Source organism: Lithobates pipiens, unplaced genomic scaffold (assembly GCF_037356315.1).
Source record: "Lithobates pipiens isolate NorthernLeopardFrog02 unplaced genomic scaffold, aLitPip1_a1.2 Scaffold_16, whole genome shotgun sequence".
Classification (NCBI taxonomy): domain Eukaryota; kingdom Metazoa; phylum Chordata; class Amphibia; order Anura; family Ranidae; genus Lithobates; species Lithobates pipiens.
Genome location: NW_027507748.1, coordinates 163,772,963 through 163,795,918, shown reverse-complemented (window position 1 = coordinate 163,795,918; position 22,956 = coordinate 163,772,963). Strand labels below are relative to the sequence as shown.

Here is a 22,956-nt window from a genome sequence, read left to right as displayed (position 1 = left end):
TCAGCCGCAATTTCACAGACATCTGTGTGGGTTTCTGCACAGGTGTCAATGCAAAATCGCAAGCTGAAGTCGCAAAAAGTAGTACAATAACTACTTATTGATATCAGTGTGTAGTTGAATATAATCTGCCATATGGAAACAAGCAGCAAAATGCTCAAGTGTAAATGGGAGCTTAGTCACACATTCTCTGCACAAACCCAAATTAGAAAAAAAAAAAAAAAAAAAAAAAAAAAAAAAAAGAAGAAGAAGAAGAGAAGAAGGAAGAAGAGGTTAAGGCAACAACAATGTAATTATTTCAGCTAGGTATAATTTGTAGTCTTACTTCGCTACTGATCTCCCCTCCAGACAGCAAATAGAGCACTGACAGGTTGATACTCGCTCTTTGCTGCAGTTGGAGAAAAACAAAACAATGTGTTTTCCTTTTAACTGGCATGCAGGATCATTTATACGTTTTCTTGCACACAGTGCAAGTACACATATGTGTAGAAAAAATAATAATTACCGTAAATAGTCCGGTTATGCAGATTTGCATCCAATATTACCGCTATTGTGTTAAGCTAGCTGGCTCAAAATTTGACCAATTCTTGCTGAACCGGCCAAATTTCTTGCCATAGGTGGCCTTTCTGCACCACCCTGCTAGACAAAAGTCGACTGAGCAGATGAAAAATGATTGGCTGAACAACTGAAATCACTGTTTGGATATTCAGACAGTCCTTTGTGCAGCGCTGTCTGAATACTATCGCCAGCAATGCAGAATCTACTGTGTTTCTCTTGTTCACAGAGAAATAGTGGACCTCTCATGGAGGTCTCTACAGCCAGCTACAGTTCTTGCAACTAGGTCAAGGTTTTAGGCCGGGTTCACACTGGTACGACAAACTCTTCGACATTGGGAGCTCATGACATGTGAAAATCAAGGTTTCCCAGAGAGGGCCATCTTAATTGGTCCGACTTAGAAAATGCTCCCTGCACTACTTTGGTCCAACTCTGATCCTTCAGCCCATTGAATATCACGGATGTCGGATCGCCGTTCAAGCTGATCCGACTTTGGCATGCAACTTGTGCTGATGATCTTGAAGGGGAACTCCACACCGCATTAAAAAAATAAAATAAAAATAAAACCGGTACAGGTTCCCCAGCCAAGAGCATACCAGGCCCTTCGGTCTGGTATGGATTTTAAGGGGAACCCCCCCACACAGAAAAAACTGCATGGGGTCCCCCCAAAATCCAAACCAGACCCTCATCCGAACCATACGAGGCCGCTTGCCCTCAACATGGGGGGTGGATGCTTTGGGGCAGAGGGGGCGTGTTATGCCACTACTTCTATAGACATAGGGTGGGATCACCGGAGACCCGCCGCTTAGGATGTCCCCGCCCATCATGCCAGCAGTGACGCCATAATGGGCGGGTATGCGGATGACATCACACGTGACCCCGCCCCATGCCAATATAAGTAGTGGCACACCGTGCACCTGCCATTAGAGTGGAAGAGAGCCCAGAGTCAACAGCAGAAGAAGAACAGAGGAAGAAAAGAACAGAGAAGACAGTGGAGGAGACCCGGCAGAAGACAGCGGACAGAGGGAGAAGAACCGGAGAGGGCTAGAAGACATCAGAGGAGAGTGAACAAGACCCAAAGAGGGGAGAAGAACCAGCAAAGGCAGAAGATGTCAGGGGAGGAGGCAGAAGAGCCGGAGAGGGGCCGGAGCTGCCTTAATAAAATGACTTGAACACCCTGTGTGCTGCGTTTCATTTTTTTCCCCAGGTGAATAGGTAGGGGTACAATGTTCACCATACTCATTCACATAGGGGGTGGGGGGCGGGAACTGGGGGCCACTTTGTTAAAGGAGGCTTCCAGATTCTGATAATCCCCCCTCCCGCAGACCCCGACAACCAACAATCAGGGTTGTCGGGAAGAGGCCCCTGTTATCATCAGGACAAGGTGCTTTGGGGTGGAGGGGGCAAAGCCCCAAAGCACCCACCCCCCATGTTGAGGGCATGCGGCCCGGTATGGTTCGGGGGGGGCACTCTTCCCTTTCCTGACCTGCTGTGTGCTCAGATAAGGGTCTGCTTTGGATTTTGGGGGGCTCCCCATGCAGTTTTTCCAGGGTGGAGGGGGGGGTTCCCCATAAAATCCATATCAGACCGAAGGGCCTGTTAGTATGCTCTTGAAGGGGGAGCCCATGCATTTTTTTTTTTTTTTATTTGGCATGGAGTTCCCCCTAAAGATTCATACCAAACACAGTGCCTGGTATTGTCAGGATCAAAGTCTGATCCCTGTTCATTGTAGTCGGACACATCTCGCAGGGCAAAGTCGGATCCAAAGTGGTACAACTGTCGTGTTGTGCCAGTGTGAATCCAGCCTTATTTTCAAAGCTTAATTAAATAAGCTGAAGATAGTAGCTGATTGGCTATCATGCACAGCTGCACCAGTTTCTGAGTGCACCAGTTTTAGTAAATCTCCCCCACTGAGTGAACAGGTGGCTTAGTCCAGACGTTGATGCTTCGTTTCAAACCATACCATCAGAAAGGGCATTAAAATGGGGTTTTCTATACAAGTGAGGTAAAAGCATGTACCACTTTTAGTTTTAGATACTCAGAATGGATGATAGATTCACTTTAAGGCCCCTTTCACACGTGCAATCCAGTCAGGTTCGCTTGTCAGTTTTTCAGGTGGACCTGATCAGACCCTCCAGTCTCTTCTATGGAGCGTTGGATTGTCAGCGTACACATGTCCACTGGCACCTGCCGCAATCTGATCCCGTCTACCAAAAACAGGCGGATAGGGGACCTATTTTCCATCCATCTGGCCGATTGGATGGAAGTGGACAGGCAGTCCATTTTTATCTGCTCCATAGAGGAGAGTGGGCTTCGCTATACAGTCCTGTCTTCCACCTGATCAGCAGGGATCAGCGGAAAGATCCCCCGCTGAGCAAGCGGATCCCACTTCAGAGGCCCTAAAGGGAAAACCGACCCAATTATATTGTTATGTCATACATTGACCCACTAAATTTTAAAGTGGCTAAAGCACCACAGTCACTGGCTAACTAACCAAAATGCACAAAAAAAAAAGTGCATAATTATTAGCAACACAGTAGAGCTGCACAATTCATCATTAAGAATCTAAAATCGCAATCTTTTTCCCTTCCCGATCTTCAAAACAGCATGTCATGATTCTAACAAGTGCAGAGAGTTTTCACAGCTGGAAAAAAATAAATAAATAGTCATCCAGGCAGCCTGCCAAGTTTTATCACAACACGCTAATATCTTTTCGTTCTTTCATCAAAGGAAAACTCTGGCGTGTAAATGAGGGCGGTTTAACCATTTAACAAACTTGCCTACCGGGCACTTACACCTCTCTTCCTGACCAAGCCATTTTTCAGCTTTCAGCGTTGTGTCACTTTAAATGACAATTGCGCGGTCATGCTACACTGTACCCAAACAATTATTTTTATAATTTTCTTCACACAAATAGAGATTTTCTGGTGGTATTTAATCACTGCTGGTTTTTTTTCTTTTACCATAAAAAAATTAAAAATTTTGAAAAAAAAAAAAATAGTTTATTTTTTTTCTGTCGGTATATTTTGTAACCAAGTCATTTTTCGCCTTCACTGATGAGCGCTGATGAGCACCGACAGGCTGAACTGGTGGGCATTTATGAGGTGGCTCTTATGGGCACTGATTAGGTGGCACCGATGAGGCACCAATATGCCGCACTTATGGGCACCGATTGCCAGCACTGACTGGCATCACTAATGGGCACCGATTGCTGCCACTGATCAGTGCCCTGATTAAATTCCTAGATGTCCCCCTGCGTGGAGATGCCGGTGATTGGCTCTCCTCTCCACACACTGTCCGTGTGAGGAGAGGAGAGCCGATTACCGGCACTTCCTTGTTTACCTGTGACCGGCTGTGATTGGACATAGCCGATCACATGGTTAAAGAGCCACGGACGTGGCTCTTTAGCGATCGGGGTCGTGCCACGTCCTAGCAACACGGCGCGGCCACAATCGCTGCAGGTGCGTGAGAGCGGCCATTCTGAGACGCCGTCATATGAAGTTGTCCCAGAACTAGAGCAGCACCACCCCGCCAGCATTTGACGGCGGGCGGCAAGCAGTTAAATACCAAACCTTTTCTGACATTTGTTGCTTACAAGTAAAAATCATTATTTTCCGCTAGAAAATTACTTGGAACACCCAAACTTGATGTATATCTTTTTTTTTTTTTTTTTTTTTTAGCAGAGACCCTAGAAAAAAAAAATATATATATAAAAAAAAAAAAAAAAAAATAGTGGTTGTTGCAATATTTTAAGTCAGACCGCATTTGCGCAGTGGTCTTTCAAAACCCAATAAAAAAATAAATAAAATAAAATAACTTTAAAACGCAACAGTAAAGTTAACCCAATTTTTTTGTAAAATGTGAAAGATTTTATACCGCGAGAATCGGAATCTTTATTCTAAGCAAAAAAAATTGTGATTCTCATTTTAGCCAAAATCGTGCAACTCTACAAACACAGCTCACCAGAGCATATGGTAGTGTGTTACTGTGTGTTGAGGTGCCCATTGCAGGCGATTCAGAAAGGTGCAATGGGGTGCCACTACAAATAAATGACAATAACAGGACACCAATGCATGCAACATGCATGGAGGCTGGCATTACCATTTTTTTGGAAATGAATGGCATGGTATTCTTTCTCAATACAAAGTCATTGATCAGGAACAAGCATACCGATAAACACTCCTAAATAACATACCTATTAGTGGTCAGGTAATAAAGCCACTATTTCAGCATAACAGCCAGCCAACTAGCATTTTCAGAAGAGAACAGCAATTACAACTGTAACACTGCCTCAGTACAGACTCTTTAAACTCTACAGAGGGTACAGGATTTCTCTCAGTTTACTTATATTTTCCCATCAACTCATTTCACAACTAAAAAATAGTGACATTTACAAGTTTTCACATAAGACATACATATTTTCTAGTGTGCCTTCATAAAGCAAAAATCTGCTAATCCCATCTACTGATCCTAACTCTTTGCACACTTGAGCGCTTTGTTGTGCGTTTTCCAAAGCGCAACAGCACTCATGATGAAGAGCCTCATCCACAATGAGCCCATTCACACCCGACATGTGAGCCCCTTGTTATCTAAAGCTCAACAAAAAGTACATGACCTTCCATGGGGCAAAAATCACTCATTGTTGACCCCCATAGACTTCACTGGGAGCCCTTGAAAAACACATCTTTGTGCGTTTTTTTTTCTGGTCCTCCCATTTAAAATAAATAAATAATAAAAAAAGACTATGGGGCAACAAACCTGTGTGTTCTGCTCCTGTACTACAAGTTGAATGCGCAAACCTCCAAATCATCTTGCTACAGTCTCACCCAAGTGTAGATAGGACTATGTCAACACAGGTTACAACCAAAAATTGTAAAATCTTCTTTAGATTTAGAACAAAGCAAACTTTTGACGTCATCAACAATACAACTTGCATAATATAAAATCAAGTGATTTTATTTATAACAAAAAAAAGTTAGATTTAATTCCGTTAGATTAAAGCTTGATACACACTATACAATTTTCTGTAGATTTTTTCCTTCAGATTTACCAAAAAAAATAAAATATATGAGGTCAAACCTTAAGAATTTCAACTTGTATGCAATCAGGCAGGCTCTTGCACATGGTTTTGGTAAATCTAAAGGAAATCAGACAACAAAAGTTGTCTAGTGTGTATGGGGTCTAAAGCCTCGTACACACGGTACGATTGTTGGCAGGGGATAGTCTGACAGAATGTTGTCCTAAAATCTTACCATTACTTACGCTTCTTTTGACAATTGTTGTCAAACTTTTGGCCAACAAATGTTGGATGACAGGCTAGTAAATTTTCGGCAGACAACGGTTTGACATCAGATTTTCGTATGGTCAGTACACAAATCCATCACACAAGTGTCGAAAGTACAAACACGCATGCTCGGAATCAGTGCTCACAAAACACAAAATTAGCAGAAGGGGCTCAAAGGGTGGCGCTCGAGAGCTGAAATTCCTTGTAGTAAGTCACTACGTTCGTGTTTATTGCACGACAATTGTGTACCGTTAGTATGCAAGACAAGATCCTGGCACACTCCCTTTTCGACATAAATCAGATGCTCTGTTGCCCAACGATCGTACTGCGTGTATGAGGCTTAAGACTGGGTTCACATATATGCACATTGGATGAGTTTTAATCCACATCCAATTCGCATGACATGTGAATGCGACTCAGAGCTGGCCCAGACATAGCCATAGTGCAGTTTCAAAAAGGGATCTGTGCATTTTTGGGTCTGGTTCAGGTGCAAATTCAGGAATAAATTTCATACCTGAGCCGGTGAACAGGAATGCACTGGACCCTGAACTACAAACTGCAGCCATACACACACGAACCCGAACTTGGGGTACATTCACTCTTGCGAAAATACCCAACAAAGATCACATGCGAGAACCCCAGCAGAGTTCAGTGATTAGCTGCAGGAGGCAGCTCCATTAAAAGCAGAGGGAGGCCGCCCACTGCTGCAGCTAAATCGCAGCCACTTGCATGTGCGCATTCATGCAGCAATCATTAGCAAGTGATCGACCCTGGATGCAGAAAACCTTGGTCTAGGGCTGATAACTGGCAGGTTTTTGTTGCATATTTATTATAGCACATGCAGGCATTTATATATGCCCTTGTAACTTGGTTTTTTTGGTTACGCATTTTTTTTTTTTATTTATTGTACACATTTAGGGACTGAATATTCAATTTTTTTTGATGCAGCACAATCTTTTCTATACATACACACATATATAGATAGATATATAATATCTATATACAGGGCTTTTTTCCCTCAGAGAATAGGTTCCATGAACGCCCCCTTTCTGAGTCACCCCATACCCCGCCCCCTACCCACCTCCGAGCACCGTTCCATGGTTCCACCCTCTACCCACCTCCCAATACTGCTCCTTTTAGAGAATACAGAACCAAGTAATCATTTTCTGGTGATAAGTAATTTGTATGGGATTTTGTTAATAACATGAAATGCAGCAAAATCGGTACACCACAGCCAGCAACAATGGATCCCTCTCCAGCAACATTAGACCCCCCACAACATTAGACCCACCAGCAACAAAAGATTCACCCACAACAACAGACAGCCAGCCATAGGAACAATAGATTCCCCAAAACAGTGTGCACCCCCAGCAACAATAGAGCCCACCGCACCACCACAACAGCAATAACCCCCTCGCAACAATAGATCTCCCCATAACAATGGACCTCCAGCAGCAGCAACAGATCTCCCAGCAGCCAGCATCAATAGACCCCTTACAGCAACAATTGACCACCCTGCAACATAAGACCCCCCCCCCCAACCTCAGCAACAACAGACCCCAGCACCCCTTGCCATTACATACATTCAGTGCTGGAGGTGCCGGAACTGCGCTCCCCCACGTTCCCACTGAAATAAAACTCTGTCTATATATCGATATCCACATACACACACGGATTTGTTTGTCTGTTGGGTTCTGCGCAGATATCCTGCTATGCGTATATCTTTCATTGCAGGAGTGATCACATGCGAGCGGATGCAATTTACTGTGGGGGGCTGGCAGCCTCCCATAGATAACTGCTGGGAACCCCCTGTGGGGGTCTCATATGTGATCTTTGTCAGGTATATAGGCAAGTGTGAATGTACCCTTACCAAAACTATGGAAGATAACCAGCCTATTCAGTTGGCATCCAATCTGCCAAGCTATTGCTGGCAGATCTGAAGGATAATGTACAGATTATAATGCGTATAACGAGTTTAAAAGCATATTTTGCAGCCAGATGGTGACGTGTTTTGTCAGTTTTCGTGAATATTTTCAAGAACGGCAATGATTTTTTTTTTTTTAGTACAAAGTAATGCATAGTTCACACTCCAGTACAACGTCCATTTACCTTCAGGTATGTTACACTTCCTACACACACCTAAAGAAGGAATGAACAGTTTAGATCACTTTGTCATACAGATAATTGATATTTCCAACACGCTCATTAAATAAGGTGACATTTTTCGGACAGACACACACACCATTAGACAAAGCTCACAAACAACAAATAGCAGCAGCGATTGAGTGGCCGTCTGAAGGGAACACGGAGGAAATATGCATTGCTGTCTGCCCAAATTCTACACATTCCAATCTTTTCATGTTGGTTTATTACACACATACCTGTATGTTGATCGAACAAACCGGGGAAAAAAAACAAAAACACAAAAAAAATAAAAAAAAATAAAAAAATAAAAAAATAAAACACGCAAATAATACAGAAGCGGAATGCTCACCTCATGGGGAGTAAGGTTTTCCTACCTCCGGCACAAAAGGAATTTGAAAATGTAGACTAAAATGGGAGGCTTAACAATTCTGCTCTCCTCTGCTATTGGCGCTGCATGCCCTAACCCATCTTCTACAGTCACCTTGGAAACCAGTTGAGCAAATGCTAACCTCATTCAAACATGTCTGCTGCCTGCCAGACTATTAAAGGGAAAGCATGACAAACGACGTACAGGCAGCTAGCTGTCTTTTACACACGCCGCCAAAACGGTCGCCGTTTTTTTATATTGCTTTGCTACCTGCTCAAGCATTTACCATTTATATGGTAATATAAAGTTACGTCAACAGCCTTGCTGTGATGAATAAAGAAATAGTAACAGAAGAAGCCGTTCTGGGCTCCCTTCAGAGCTAGTAATATGGTAAAAAACCTACGTCAGGGGTAGACAACCTCAGCACTGCAGCTGTGATAAAACTACAAATCCCATCCTGCCTATGGCTGTCGGAGTCTTGCAATGCCTCATGGGATTTGTAGTTCAACAACTGGAGTGCTGAGGTGTCCTACGCCTGACCTAAACATTTGGATGCAGGACTTCTGCTGAGCAGTAGATTGACTAAATTCTATCATTCCATTCAACGTGGATCATGTCACCAGATATCCAGGCTTTTAATCACGTGGGAGAAAAAAAAACCACCAGGTAGTCTCACTGGACTAGGCGATGGTAAGTGGGAAGCACTTTGCAGTGTCTATCCTTAAAGAGAAACTGCATTCAGCTCACATAATCTGTAATAAAAACATCTTTGCCATTCTAAAGCTTCCTTCCAACGACTGTGCATATTCATTTTATATATACTGTGATTCTGTACTTGCCAAATATGCTGCAGAAATCGTCCTCTACAAAGTCTGGCTGCAGCCATTTTAACTGTGGGCAGCTGAAGCTGCTGCCTGTTCACTTCCTGGATTTACAGAGGCACACCTCCAGCTCTGCAGCTTTCATTGGCCCTCATGACTCATCCCACCCTCCCTTCCTGGCAAACTCTCACTAGAGAGTGAGCGGTGCATGATGTCAAAAGCCTGGGCTTTTTTATCAGATAAGAAACAGGAAGTGGTCTGTATAAAAAAGGTATTTACTGGCAGAAAAAAAAAAAGAAAATAAATGGGTTTTACTAGCCAACGTTAAAAACAAGGGCAGAAGATTTAATAGATGGAAAGTTGACAAAAAACGACTGCAGGTCCGCTTTAAGCTGTCCATACATTATACAATTTTCTTATTCAATTTTTTTTAGATTTAGAGCCCTTTCATACTGCCAGCACAGGGAGGGGCGTCGTTTTTGCGGCAGCGCTGCCCATCGATTTCAATAGGCAGGGATGCTTTAGGAGCGGTGTATACACGTCTCCCAAAGCACCTCAAAAAAGCTGCTTGCAGGGCTTTTCTTGATGTCCTGCCATCACGGCGTCCCAGTGGGATTGCAGGAGCGGATTTTTTCCAGGTACTTTACAGGTGCTTTTAAGCGCTAAAGCGCACCTGGAAAAACACCTCCAGTGTGAAAGTGGCCTCATTCACACAGGGTGTTAGAAAAAAAACAAGCTGCAAAGCCACTACCAACGCCAGGAAAATGCAACTATAAAAACATGCTTGTTGCATTGGCGTTAATGCACATTTAGCCATACTAGCTTTTAGCAGCTTTTCTCTGCCTCTATTCAAAATCATTGGTTCCCTATGAGAGCCCATCGATTGGAATAGAAGTCGCACCAACAACTCGGATCAGTGCGGCTTGTGCGCCAAGGATCTTGAAGGGGAACCCTCGCCAACATGAAAAAAAGAAAATTGGCATGAGGGACCTCTTGGACCATACCAGGCCACATGTCCTCAACATGGGGGATGGGTGCTTTGGGGCCCTCTTCCCCATAACCCTGGCTGGTGGTTGTGGGGGTGTGCAGGGGGGTGGCTAATCAGAATCTGGAACCTCCCCCCTCCCCCTGGTAACCACTTGCTGACAGCACATATACATCAACAGAACGGCACGGCTGGGCAAAGTAACGTACCTGTACATTACTTTGAATTTCCCGCCATGCACCTGCCGAAAGCTTCATGACCGTGCCCGCGGGACCCGCAGACTATCGCCGCTGGGATACCCATGAGCGTGTCGTGGAGCTGAAGAAGAGAGATGCCGATGTAAACAGCATCTCCCTGTTCTGCCTAGTGACAGGACACCGATAGTCTGTTCCCTGTCATCAGGAGCAGCGATCAGTGTCAAGTCACTGCTAGCCCATCCCCCAGACAGTTATAATCATTGCCCAGGACACACTTAACCCCTCCCCCTAATGGTTAACCCCTTCACTGCCAGTGACATTTTTACAGTAATCAATGCAATTTTATAGCATTGATCGCTGTATTAATGCCAAAGGTCCCAAAAATGTGTCGCAGCCACAATAAAAAGCACTAATTGCCGCCATTACTAGAAAAAAAAAATATATAAAAATGCCATAAAACTATCCCCTATTTTGTAGACGCTATAACTTTTGCGCAAACCAATACACGCATGTTGCGATTTTTTTTTTTTTTTTTTTTTTAACCAAAAATATGTAGAAGAATACATATCGGCCTAAACTGAGGAAAAAAATCTTATATATATTTTTGGGGGATATTTATTATAGCAAAAAGTTAAAAATAATGCGTTTTTTTTTCAAAATTGATGCTTTTTTTGTTAATAGTGCAAAAAATAAAAACCGCAGAGGTGATCAAATACCACCAAAAGAAAGCTCTATTTGTGAGGAAAAAAAACAAAAAGAACGTCAATTTTGTTTGGGAGCCACGTCGCACAACTGTGCAATTGTCAGTTAAAGCGACGCAGTGCCGAATCGCAAAAAGTGCTCTGGTAAGAAAGTGGGTAAATCCTTCCGGGGCTGAAGTGGTTAAAGGAGGAGTAAGGAGTATATTGTACCCCTACTCATTTACCCCAAAAAAAGTAAAAACAGTACACAGGTTTTTGACAAAGTACTTTATTAATGCAGCTCCAATGTGGCTTCTCCCTCCGGTCTTCTCTTGCTGACTTCTTACTCTGGTTCTTCTGCTGCCTCCAGTTCTTCCTCTGATGTCTTCTCCCAACGCTAGCTCTCACTGTTGGGTTAGGTCCGGTGTGCTCCGTTACTTATATAGCCATGGGGCATGGCCACCGCCATCCGCCCCCTTGTGATGTCACCGCCCCATCATGCCCTAGGAGGTGACGTTACAAGGGGGCGGGTCTCCAGATGATATCACCTGGTGGCCACGCCCCATTGCTAGTGTTGGGAGAAGACATCAGAGGAATAACTGGAGGCAGCAGAAGAACCAGCGGAAGAAGACAGCGGAGAGAGAAGACATCACCAGGAAAGGGAGAAGAACCAGAGAGGAGAAGACACGTTGGAGCTGCTTTAATAAAGTACTTTGTCAAAAACCTGTGTACGGTTTTAATTTTTTTACACGTTTTTGGGTGAATGGGTAGGGGTAAAAAACGTACCCCTTAGTCACATAGGGTGGGGGGCCCCCTCCTTAAAGGGGGCTCACAGATTCGATAAGCCTCCCACAGACCCCCTAAACAACCACCAGCCAGGGTTGTGGGGGAAGAAGCCCTTGTCCCCATCAACATGGGGGAAAGGTGCTTTGGGGTGGGGGGGTGCAGAGTCCCCCCCCACCTCCACAAAGCACCCATCCTCCATGTTGAGAGTGTGTGTCCTGTGTGATATTGGGGGGGGGGGAATGTCAGTGGTAGATGCGATTTTCAGTGAGTTCACAGCCAACAGAAACTTCAGTGGTAGCCCACTTTTATTGAAATAATAATAAAAATGAAAAGTTTATACATGCATAGGTTGCCCACACAGGGGGTCTTCAAACCAAAAATTACAACAAAAAACGCCAAGCCACCTGTCTCTCAAGGCTCACTCAGCCTTGGTCGCAGTACAGAGCTGTGCAGGCCCACTCCTGGTCTCTAGGAGGGGGCTCTCCTGAGACTCCAGGCTTTCACACTCCTCCAAGACTCAAGACTCTCTTCCAGTTGTCTCAGCTATGGTCTCCCCGACTCTCTCAGCTGACCCAACCCAGTCCACTGACCTGGAACCTCTCCCACATGGAGTGCTGTCTCAAGGGTATTGACCGGGTTCTTCAATAGTAGCACACCTCCCTCCTGGCCGCAGCAACTGGTCCAACACCAACTCCTTTCCCAGCTCCTCTGAGCTATGCTCAACTCTGCCTTATAATGGGTGTGTGCACCTGGACGGACACACACACACACCCTGCAGAACTTCAGGAAAGCCCGGACACAAGACTGAAGACTTAATCCCTCCCAATGCTCATTGAAGTCTTCAAGTTTCCAGCCCCAATCCAGACTTACAAAATCCAGAGAAAAAAAACAAAACTTAAAAGCATAGCTTTCTCTGCTCACAAATCTTCTGCTGGAACTTCTCAAACTGCTTCTTTGAGAGTCCTGTGTCCATTTTACCCAAATTTTCACCGAAACAGGGGCTCTCACTCTCACACCTGGTATGGTCCAGAAGGAGGGGCGTGACTTCCAATCAATGGGCTCTCATAAGGAACCATTGATTTTGACATGTCAAAAACAAAACAAAAAAAAACTGCTGGATGAAGCTTAAAGAGGAAGTAAACCCTGATGAGTTTACTTCCTCTTTCATTCCCTGCAAAGGCAAAGCATAATGGACTACTATGCATCGCATAGTAGTCCATTATGTGTCACTTACCTGACACAGGAGCCAGCGATGTCAACGCTGTCCCCTGTAGTCCGCCGCATCCATCTTCTTGGTGGGGTCTCGCAGCTCCGCCGCTGTCATTCGGCAAAGCCACGATGACGTCACTGCCGCGCATGCGCACGGGAGCAGACGCGCGCGGCAGCTCCGTCGTTGAGAATGCCGCGCTCAGTGCGCCGCTGTCTACAGCGCATGCGCCGTAGACAGCGGTGCCTGTTTTCGGGCAAATATCTCCTAAACCATATAGGTTTAGGAGATATTGCTTGGACCTACAGGTAAGCCTTAATCTAGGCTTACCTGTAGGTCAAAGTGGTTTGTAAGGGTTTACAACCACTTTAACGCAGCTGTGTCCATCAGCGTCAGATGTTTTTACAGCTGTAAAGCCAGTCCTCAGAATGTGCTGGGCCTGGGGTTTTTTTTTGCAGCTTGAAAAAATTTTGCTTTAAGAGCCAAAAGTATTTTTGGCAAAATAGCAGGTATTTTGTCCGTGTTTGCAAGGTCTTTAACCACGCTACAGCTTCAAACAATGGATTGGTGGACAATTTAGGTGTATAATTTGCTTTGCATAAACAGCCATCAAGTGGCAGTTGAGCCAACCACTTGTGTACCAAGCCGATCCAACACTTCAGTACCATGATCAATGATGACTTATTACAGCAATGACATGCAAGGCTGGGTTCACATGAGAACTGGATGCAGGTTTTCCCCGAGTGTGACCGGCTCTCAGAGCTGGCTCACACAGGTCTGGGGTGGCAGATTGCAAAATAGGGGCCGTTGCATGTTTGGGTCCGGTTCAGGTATGAATTCAGGAAAAATACAGACCTGAATCACACCTGAACCAGAGAGCAGACACGCACCAGACCCCAGGCACGAACCTGCTTCCACACATAAGTGAACCCGGCCTGAGTGCTTATGTGGTTGATCCTTCCCTTTTTTCTTACAACAGGGGCAGGAGAGGAGCCACAGTTATCTGTGACTGGGGAATGAATGCATGCATCTAGTGCATCATTACTAAGCTCCATGTTTTGAGCGCCTTAAATATTTCTTGTAGGTGGTGTTTACACTGTCCTGGCATTTTGTATTTAATATGTTTTCCCTTGTTCTAGAGTAAAAAAATAAAAAATTAAAAAAATAAAAACCAAAGTAGTAATTAAAAGAGAAACTCTACTCCGTCATACACCAGCTGGCTGACTCTTCCAGGTTCAAGGTGCTGAGCTTGCAGACGCTCTACCCTCAGGCTGTTTTGCGAAAGGGCTCCCACAGCCTCCTGGAATATGTAATGGGGTACCTAGGTCAAAAACGGTGGTGTCACCAAAATGAATAAATAAATAAAATAAAAAAGCTCTACCGGTCTCAAAAAATATAAAATTCATTTGGGAACAGAATTGCATGCAACAGTCATTGTCAATCAAACTATCACAGCATTTCCAAGCAGCTCTTGGGTTATTTTTCATACTTTTTCATGGTTTTTAAAACGTGATAAAAAAACTAAGGGAAATGAATTGTAGGGTACGTATTGCTGAGATGTAGTGCAGAGGGTTTTTTTTTTGCCTTGACGTTTGCTTTAAGCTTCTACCATAGCAGCTTGCTTTTGTTTAAAGTGGTTCACTTCTAACTACACAGCAGTGGTTGCTGGTCTGCTAGAATTCCACATACATATTAAAAAAAGGAGGCAAGGCATGGAGTAAGCAGAGCCTAATATCTGTACGCAGATGGTATGCAAAGCCAAATGAGCTGATTACCCATGCTGGATTCAGCACATGAAAAAAAAGATTAGAGGTCCTACAATAAGCCTCAGGGACCTCTAATGGGTCTGTCGGAGATGGGCTTCATACACACGCACACATACACTGAACCAGTGCAAAAATTGATAAGATGATCCTTGGAACCTTATGCTTTAAACTGACTTATACCATAAAGAGAAGAAGATAATCTGCAATGTTGAATGCTGGTGGGAGATCCAAGAGGGTGGAAATCAAATAGAAGCCATGGAACAGAACAATTTGAAAAAAGCTGTAACAAACCATTTCACATCTGTGAGCAAGTTATGACAGGTTCTCATAACTGCAAGGCCAAATCTGATACAGACCCTCATCTATACAGTGTGTGGCAATATCCTCATGAGCAATTACAAACATTTAGTCAAATATAAAAAAATAAAAAAATAAAATGATTTTTTTTGCGCCCATAACATAAAAAAAAGAAGTGTTAAAGTACGCTAATGTATAACGAAAACCTTTTGTGTTTTTTTAGCTTTGGATAGCATGCAGAGGGATTAGAACCCCTGTCAGTTTCTATTGATGTCTATGACCCTGTTAGGGTGATTCAGCCTATTTGTCCAGTTTACCATCATCGTTGAAAAAGTAAAATCCCAAATTTTGAGTTGTCCCAAAAAAAAAAAGAAAGTGGAAATCTTCCAATGAGGACACTAGTTCTGGTCACCTGGGGGTCCCCCAAAAATTCCCATAATTTGCAGACATTTCCTCTCACTTTTTGGCTATGGGACAGGAAGTGAAGGGAAATCACTGCAATATGACACAGCTGGCGGGAAAGAGTTATAACCCTCCCTTGTGCTATTAAGCACTTCTCGACCGGCATATACCGATGTACGTTGGCAGAATGGCATGGACAGGAAAAAGGGACGTAGCTGTACGTCCCTTTAAAATATGCCGCCAAGCCATCGCGCGCACGCCACCAGCCTCCTTGAGTGGGATTGTGGGTTCCAAAGATGCGATCGCTGCAGGGATACCCGCAATCGTCTCAAGGGGAGATGCTAATGTAAACAAGCACCTCCCCGTTCTGCCTAGTGACACTGTCACTGATCTCTGCTCCCTGTCATCGGGAAAGTGGTTAACTGCACCTGCTGGGGTAAAATTTACTGGAGAATGTTTATATTATTGTGCTCAATATGTTAAAAAGAGATCTTCACTTCATCTGAACACCACAAACCAAAAATACTATTTCATTAATTTTAAAGCAAACTTTCCCATCTATTCAGGTCTCAATGCTTTCATTTTGTTGAGAAACAACCCTCCCCCTTTGCCATCTTGAGTAGGGACAAATCATACATGCAGCATTTACTTCCTGGAATCCATCTGCACAAACATGCAAGCTGAAGGGTGTGCTTGGCTGAGAAAACCCCTCCTCTTCCCTTGAAGACTCCGAAGTTACTTAAAAAGTAACCCAGTTGTTGACCCATCTGAAGACTCCTGTGATGTACGACATTTGCCTAGGCAAGAAACCAGGAAGTAATTGAAGAAATATAAAAAATACGATATACTTTCCTACCCATCTATTTACTAATGCTAACGGCATGGGGATAAAAAAAATAATGAATGTTGATTGGGAGAGTGAGTGTCACTTTAAGCTAATAAAACTAGGGATGAGCTCCGGCGTGTTGGAACACCTCACGTGCAGAGCCCGCCAGGAAGTCGGCACTGCGCTGATCACAGGCAGTGAGACGTTTCCCCGATCCCTGCAGCTGAGCATCCGGAAATGTCTCACTGCCTGTGATTAGCACAGCGCCAACTATCTGGCGGGCTCTACACGTAGGCTGTGCGAACACGCCAGAGCTCATCCCTAAATAAAATGCTGAAGGTTTAATACTACCTTATAGCGGAACTTCAGTAATTTTTTCACCTTTCCATCTATTAAATCCTCTGTCCTTGTGGTTTTAACTTTGGACAGTAAAACATTTTTTTTTTCTGCCAGTAAATACCTTATACAGCCCACTTCCTCTTTCTTGTCTGGTAAAAAGCCTAGGCTTATGACATCATGCACAGCTCTCTTGTGAGAGTTTGCCAGGAAGGGATGGAGGATGAATCATAAGAGGTCCAATGAGAGCTACAGAGCTGGCTGTGTGCATGTAAATCCAGGAATTGAACAGGCAGCAGCTTCAGCTGCACACAGTTAAAATGGATGCAGCCAGACTTAGTGGAGGGAGATTTCTACAGCATATTATATATATATATATATATATATATATATATATATATATATATATATATATATATATATATATATATATATATATACACACATACACATACACATACACATACACACACACACACGGTAAACGGCCGCTCATAGCGGCCGTTTACCACGTGATCGCTCCGGAGTGATCACTTGTAAACAAACCGGCGTCATGTTATGACGCCGGTTCCTCCCTCCCCCTCTCTGTACCAATCGGAACAGCGGAGGGGGAAGAGATCGGTGTCAGCAGCGATGTGGGCTGCATCTGCAGTGCCCACATCTCTGCTCACTGAAAATTAACTCTGCAACGCCCTGCAACGCCCGCCAATACCGTGCAACACTCTGCAACACCCTCCAATGCTCTGCAACGCAATACTCAGATACCCAGCCATAGTCGGTGATAGCCTGCAATACCCAGCCATAGACACCCCCCCCCCCCTCCCGCCGCCCTCCGGTGCTTCTACCGACTCGCCAATACAATCAAATCCAGAATCTTTTTTTTTTTTTCAGGCTTCCCAGCTTAGAGGTGAGATGGGGGGTCTTATTGACCCCATATCGCACTGTAAAGAGGACCTGTCATGCCATATTCCTATTACAAGGGATGTTTACATTCCTTGTAATAGGAATAAAAAAGTGATCAAAAAATTAATTTTTGGGGAAAAAAAATGTCAAACTAAAATAAAGTAAAATGAACAATAAATATATTTTTTTTTTTAAAGCGCCCCTGTCCCCATGTGCTCGCATGCAGAAGCGAACGCATACGTAAGTCCCGCCCACATATGAAAACTGTGTTCAAACCACACATGTGAGGTATCGCTGCGAACGTTAGAGCGAGAGCAATAATTCTAGCCCTAGACCTCCTCTGTAACTCAAAAGATATAACCAGTAAAAAAAAATTAAATCGTTACCTATGGGGATTTTTAAGTAGCGACGTTTGGCGCCATTCCACGAGCCTGTGCAATTTTGAAGAGTGACATGTTAGGTATCAATTTACTAGGTGTAACTTCGTCTTTCACATTATGCAAAAATTGGGCTAACTTCACTGTGTTTTTTTTTTAAGCACAAAACAGTTTTTTTTCCAAAAAAAAGCATTCGAAAAATTGCTGCGCAAATACCTTATATTGCAACGACCACCATTGTATTCTCCAGGGTGTTTGCTAAAAAAACATATATAATGTTTTGGGATTCAATGTAATTTTCTAGCAAATAAATGAGGATTTTTACATGTAGGAGAGAAATGTCAGAATTGTCCTGGGTGCTCCAGAACGCCTGATGGCGCTCCATGCATGTTGGGCCTCTGTATGTGGCCACACTGTGTAAAAGTCTCACACATGTGGTATCGCCGTACTCGGGAGTAATAGCAGAATGTGTTTTGGGGTGTAATTTGTGGTATGCATATGCTGTGTGAGAAATAAACTGATAATATGACAATTTTGTGAAAAAGTAAAAAAAAAAAAAAAAAAAAAAAAAAAAATCTTGATTTTGCAAAGAATTTTGGGAAAAAATTACATCTTCAAAAAAACTCATCATGCCTCTTACTAAATACCTTGGAATGTCTTCTTTCCAAAAAGGGGTCATTTGGGGGGTATTTGTACTTTTCTGGCATGTTAGGGTCTCAAGAATTGAAATAGGCCGTCAGTACTTCAGGTGTGATCAATTTTCAGATATTGGCACCATAGCTTGTGGACTCTATAACTTTCACAAAGACCAAAATTTATGAAGAAAAAAAATTACTAATCTGCTAAATTTTATAACAGAAACAAAGAAAAATTCATTTTTTTTTTTTTTTTTTTTTTACAGAATTTTCTGTATTTTTTCTTTTATAGCACAAAAAATAAAAAACCCAGCGGTGATTAAATACCACCAAAAGAAAGCTCTATTTGTGTGAAAAAAGACAAAAATTTCATATAGGTCCAGTGTTGCATGACTGAGTAATTGTCATTCAAAATGTGAAAGCACCAAAAGCTGAAAATTGGTCTGGTTATTAAGGGTGTTTAAGTGCCCAGTGGTCAAGTGGTTAAACACCTTATGCGTTTGACTTACAAAGTTTAGTGAAGTTCTGGAATTGAATGGAGTTTAATAGAAAAGCTGCTAAACCCAATTGATATTTGCCATATATTAACACAGTAGCTATTCTTAACAACCATGATAAAAGTGTTAGACAATATCTATTTTTAATTCTGAGCTGTAATTCACAGAAAAAGAAAAAAACATAACTGCTGCAGTGGATTACATGGTCAACCTCGAGTTGGCCGTACATGTAAATACACTGGATGTACTATACAATTTTGTGGGCACAAAGGGCCTCAGCACTATCTGCCAGCTTAGATAAAGGAAATCCCGTAGATGTGGTTTATCTGGATTTTGCAAAAGCATTTGACACAGTTCCCCATAAACGTTTACTGTACAAGATAAGGTCCGTTGGCATGGACCATAGAGTGAGTACATGGATTGAAAACTGGCTACAAGGACGAGTGCAGAGGGTGGTGATAAATGGGGAGTACTCGGAATTGTCAGGGGTGGGTAGTGGGGTCCTCCAGGGTTCTGTGCTGGGACCAATCTTATTTAAAATTTGTTCATAAATGACCTGGAGGAGGGGGCAAACAGTTCAATCTCTGTATTTGAGGACAATACTAAGCTATGCAGGGCAATAACTTCTCTGCAGGATGTGGAAACCTTGCAAAAAGATCTGAACAAATTAATGGGGTGGGCAACTACATGGTAAATGAGGTTCAACGTAGAAAAAAAAATAAAATAATGCATTTGGGTGGCAAAAATATGAATGCAATCTATACATTGGGGGCAAACCTCTGGGGGGAAGCTAGGATGGAAAAGGCCCTGGGGGTCCTAGTAGATGATAGGCTCAGTAATGGCATGCAATGCCAAGCTTCTGATAACAAAGCAAACAGAATATTGGCATGCATTAAGGGGGATCAACTCCAGAGATAAAACGATAATTCTCCTGCTCTACAAAACTCTGGTCCGGCTGCACCTAGAGTATGCTGTCCAGTTCTGGGCACCAGTCCTCAGGAAGGATGTACTTGAAATGGAGCAAGTACAAGGAAGGGCAACAAAGCTAACAAAGGGTCTGGAGGATATTAGTTATGAGGAAAGGTTGCGAGCACTGAACTTATTCTCTCTGGAGAAGAGACGCTTGAGAGGGGATATGATTTCAATATACAAATGCCATACTGGTGACTCCACAATAGGGATAAAACTTTTTCGCAAAAGGGAGTTTAACAAGACTCGTGGCCACTCATTAAAATTAGAAGAGGTTTAACCTTAAAACTACGTAGAGGTTTCTTTACTGTAAGAGCGGCAAGGATGTGGAATTCCCTTCCACAGGCGGTGGTCTCAGTGGGGGACATTGATAGTTTCAAGAAACTATTAGATAACCACCTGAACGGCCGCAACATACAGGGATATAAAATGTAATACTGACATATAATCACACACACATAGGTTGGACTTGATGTACTTGTGTCTTTTTTCAACCTCACCTACTATGTAGCAATATTTGAGAAGATGGTGGTTGAAGGATTTCACACAACTCATGTTTTTCTCAGTTGATACTGCAGAAGCAAGCCAGAACTATACTTAAACTCCTGTAATGAAAATGCATCATAAATGGACTGGATTCCTAGATAGGGAGGTCGCCAAACTTTCTAAACAGAGGACCAGTTTACGGTCCTTCAGACTTTATGGGGACCTGACTTTTGTAGAAAATGCCTCGGCCACAGTGGGAGCAGACATTGTCTCAGGCTTGCTGGTCAGTGGGATTAAATAAATTACATAGCCCCTGTGAGCCATGGGAGGAGGAATAGTGACCCATTATTGGAGTTAGTGGAAGAAATAGCGCCCCACTGGTGGTGAAAAAAATGCTCCCTCATGTTTAGCGTCAGTGAGAGGAATAGTGCCTCATATCAGTGGATGGAACAGAAGGGCCAGCTAAAGGCAAAAAAAAAAAAAAAAAGGAATCTGGGAGACCATTGTTCTAAACCATAGACCACCACACTAGCAAAATGTCATAGCAATTGTCAGTGGGATTTTTACTCAGGTAATCCTATCTTTTACTTCTACTCTTCCCCACCCACCCTCAAGCAATGCAACATGGTTACATTTATTTGCGGACTCTTGCTAGTGTTCTCTAGAATTGCTACATATCTTGTTACAAAGACATATTTTCTATGCTCCTCAGCTCCATCTAGTGGTCATTATGATGCAAAACAATTAGGTCTCATGCATATTGGGTTTAAAAACGCTACTTTTAGGAGGCAGTTGGGTTTTTTCCTTTCAGCCTGTAAAAATACCTCTATGCAGGCCTTTGTGTATAGGCGGAGCTGAAAAACGCATGTTTAAGCATTACTACACTTGAATGGTCAGAATAAAATATTCTCGTAAACGAAATCCATTAATGCTGAAAAGCTTGATGCACAGCTTTAGGTGCGTGTTTTTAAGCAGATTTCCTCCTGCTAAGAGTGCTGGCATTCAAAGGGGCTAAACCGATGACCAACGTGCATAAAGCCTCTCTCTTATATGAGAAAATAAACAAGGGCTCCAATACCTGTGGGTAGGACTACCTGAAAATTATCCAAGCCTATAAATGAGCTTCGTTTTCAGAGAGGCTTCAAGGAGCACAGTGTATCAAAGATTTTCCGATTGGTTCATAATAAAGATCCCACTAGATTGATATTTTACGCAATTGATAGGGTGCCCAGTCATAGGGAGGGTTACATCCTTTGCAGAGAAATTGAGGAATGAAACATGATGGATATATGAATAAGAAACACTCACACCGAAAGGGTTGAAAATTTAGAAATAGAATTGAATTGCGCTTTTTTAACAATTGTTTTTGCTAATACTACTTTGATTATGCACATAGCACTTTCAAAGATTTAGGACAACCCACACTAGCCCCAGCGCTGTTCATAATTTATGAAAAATTGTTTCATAACATGCAAAAGCTGCGTGTGATATAGCAGATGGTTTGTCCTCGTGTTTTCTTTTAGTTTTGTCTTCATGGTTTGATTTTTAGGCAAGTCACCTTAACATAAAATGTTGGTCACGTGTTTATTCACAGACATCAGCACAGGTTATTTAAATTAAATACAATTTTATGCAGCCAGTCACACATGTGACACTACAGGCAAATTCCAACTCTACTGGTGTAACTGCATTTTGGAGTTATAATAATTTTTTTTAACCCCCAGCACCTCCTGTTTGGATTAGAGACAGGTAGGTGTGTGTGTGTGTGTGTGTGTGTGTGTGTGTGTGTGTGTGTGTGTGTGTGTGTGCGCGCGGCTGGAGTAAAACTTTTAACACTTGAACAGCCTCCCCAGCAGATGCATGCTTACTTTCTGTGTACTTCCCCCACCGCTGCTAATAGGAGAAGAGGATATCCGGTGTAAACTCCAAATCACAACTTGGAACACAGACAAGCCTGAGCAACCATTCCAGGTGGCAGCACCTAAGAGGCCAATAACTAAGCACTAGCGCTATACCATGGGGGAAAAGGGAAAGAGTCACAACAGATAGTGAAAGTAATGGTGGTGCCATCATTAAAATAAACAAGCTGTGAATTTTGCTTTAGACCCCTTTCACACTGAGGCATTTTTCAGGGCTTTTGGGTTAAAATAAACACATGTAAAGTGGAAGAAGAAGAAGAGGAGGAAGAAGAAGAAGAAGAAGAAGAAGAGGAGGAAGAAGAAGAAGAAGAAGAAGAAGAGGAGGAAGAAGAAGAAGAAGAAGAAGAAGAGGAGGAAGAAGAAGAAGAAGAAGAAGAAGAAGAAGAAGAGGAGGAAGAAGAAGAAGAAGAAGAAGAAGAGGAGGAAGAAGAAGAAGAAGAAGAAGAAGAGGAGGAAGAAGAAGAAGAAGAAGAGGAGGAGGAAGAAGAAGAAGAAGAAGAGGAGGAGGAGGAAAGAAGA

General features: G+C 43.0%; 1 protein-coding gene across 10 annotated transcripts in view; it reads right to left on the bottom strand.

Annotated features, from left to right (window-relative positions):
- MAP7D2 (MAP7 domain containing 2) overlaps positions 1-22,956 on the bottom strand; it is a 202,876-nt gene that overhangs the window by 146,510 nt on the left and 33,410 nt on the right. The window contains exon 1 of one of the 10 annotated variants that reach the window (XM_077480726.1): positions 8,331-8,475. The exons of the other annotated variants lie outside the window; for them this stretch is intronic. The gene's annotated coding sequence lies outside the window, so the exon portion shown is untranslated. Of the gene's footprint in view, positions 1-8,330; positions 8,476-22,956 lie in introns of those variants that run through there. 10 annotated transcript variants of the gene reach the window in all.